This window comes from Colobus angolensis, unplaced genomic scaffold (genome assembly GCF_000951035.1).
Source record: "Colobus angolensis palliatus isolate OR3802 unplaced genomic scaffold, Cang.pa_1.0 Scaffold124, whole genome shotgun sequence".
Classification (NCBI taxonomy): domain Eukaryota; kingdom Metazoa; phylum Chordata; class Mammalia; order Primates; family Cercopithecidae; genus Colobus; species Colobus angolensis.
Genome location: NW_012113586.1, coordinates 7,390,677 through 7,393,261, shown reverse-complemented (window position 1 = coordinate 7,393,261; position 2,585 = coordinate 7,390,677).

The following is a 2,585-nucleotide window of genomic DNA, read 5'->3' as shown; positions in this document are numbered from 1 at the left end:
GCCTCCCGAGTAGCTGGGACTACAGGCGCCCGCCAGCAGGCCCTGATCTTTTTTTTTTTTTTTTTTTTTTTAAGACAGAGTCTCACTCTGTGGCCCAGGCTGGAGTACAGTGGCATGACCTTGGCTCACTGCCTCTGCCTCCAGAGTTCAAGCAATTCTCCTGCCTTGGCTTCCTGAGTAGCTAGGATTACAGGCACGTGTCACCACATCCAACTAATTTTTGTATTTTCAGTAGAGGCGGGGTTTCACCATCTTGGTCAGGCTAGTCTTGAACTCCTGACCTCGTGATCCACCCACCTCGGCCTCCCAAAGTGCTGGGATTACAGGCATGAACCACGGTGCCCCGCCAAGCCCTCCTCTTTTAGCAGACCAGAAACCCATCCTCAGAGCAGGGCCAGGCCACATGAGGCCTGTGATTAAAATATCTGTGATAGCTGAAGGAAGAAATAAAGAAGGGCTTTTGTCCTCTACCCTCTAGGCTAGTTTGTAGCACAAGCTACAAACTTGTGCTTGTGCTTGGAATGGAATCTTCAAGTACAGGGTTCCCAAACGGTAGGAATAGAAATGGTGACATGGGGGATGGATGGACATTTTAAATTTTACTGTCTAGTGCTGATTTTCTTATGTTTGGGGAAAATACAGCTAGCACAGCAAACCCATTGAGTCTACAAATATTTTTGTTTAGAATGATGCTAGGTTAAAAAAAAAAAAAAAAAAGGTGGAGGCCAGGCATGGTAGCTCACGTCTGTAATCCCAGCATTTTGGGAGGCCGAGGTGGGCAGATCACTTGAGGTCAGGAGTTCGTGACCAGCCTAGCCAACATGCAGAAACCCCGTCTCTACTAAAAATACGAAAATTAGCCAGGGGTGGTGGCTCGCGCCTGTAATCCCAGCTACTTGGGAGGCTAAGGCAGGAGAATCACTTGAACCTGGGAGGCAGAGGTTGCAGTGAGTTGAGATTGTCACTGCGCTCTAGCCTGGGCAACACAGTGAGACTGTTTCAAAAAACAAAACAAAACAAAAAAAAACATGGACCTTTGTCAGATGCTTTGCTTGCAAAACTTTTCTCCTATTCTGTAGGTTGTCTGTTTACTCTTTTGCTATTGCAGGTCTTTGGTTGCATTAGATCTCATTTGTCAATTTTTGCGTTTGTTGCAACTGCTTTTGGTGTCATCGTCATGAAATCTTTGCTCATTCCTATGTCCAGAATGGTATTGCCTAGGTTGTCTTTCACGGTTTTTATAGTTTGGGGTTTTATATTTAAGTTTGTAATTTATCTTAATTGTTGCATATGGTGTAAGTCTAATATCCAGCATCTATTAAGCAATTTAAACAAATTTACAAGAAAATAAACAACCCCGTTAAAAAGTGGGCAAAGGATATGAAAAGGCACTTTTTAAAAGAAGATATACATGCGGCCAACAGGTGTATGAAACAAAGCTCAACATCACTGATCATCAGAGAAATGCAAATCAAAACCACAATGAGATACCCTTTCATACCAATCAGAATGGCTGTTAGAATGGCTACTAAAAAGTAAAAAAAACTAACCACCACCAGATGCTGGTGAGGTTGTGGAGGAAAAGGAATGCTTATACACGGTTCCTGGGAGTGTAAATCAGTTCAACCATTGTGGAAAACAGTGCGGTGATTCCTCAAAGACCTGAAAACAGAAATACCATTCGACCGACCAATCTCATTACAAAGGAATATAAATTGTTCTATCATAAAGACACATGCCCATGTATGTTTACGGCAGCACTATTTGCAATAGCAAAGACATGGAATCAGCCTAAATGCCCATCAATGGTAGACTAGATAAAGAAAATGTGGTACATATACACCATGGAATACTATACAGTTTTTAAAAAATAAAATGAGATCATGTCCTTTGCAGGAACATGGATGGAGCTAGAGGCCATTATCCTTAGCAAACTAACGCAGGAACAGAAAACCAAATGCCACATGTTCTCACTTCTAAGTGGGAGCTAAATGATGAGATCACATGGACACATAGAGGGGAACAACACACACTGGGGCCTACTGGAGGGTGGAGGGTGGGAGGAGGGAGAGGATCTAGAAAAATAATGGGTACTAGGCTTAATACCTGGGTGATGAAATAATCTGTACAACAAACTCCTGTGACACGAGTTTACCTGTATAGCAAAACTGCACATGTACCCGTGAACCTAAAATAAAAGTTTTACAAAAGGTGAACTAATTTAAAGAAATAACCAGGTGGGCCAGGGGCGGTGGCTCACGCCTGTAATCTCAGCATTTTGGAAGGCCGAGGTGGGCGGATCACCTGAGGTTGGGAGTTCGAGATCAGTCTGACCAACATGGGGAAACCCCATCTCTACTAAAAATACAAAATTAGGCCGGGCACGGTGGCTCACGCCTGTAATCCCAGCACTTTGGGGGGCCGAGGCGGGCGGATCACGAGATCATGAGATCGAGACCATCCTGGCTAACACGGTGAAACCCCGTCTCTACTAAAAAGAAAAATACAAAAAATTAGCCGGGCGCGGTGGCGGGCGCCTGTAGTCCCGGCTACTCGGGAGGCTGAGGCAGGAGAATGGCGTGAAC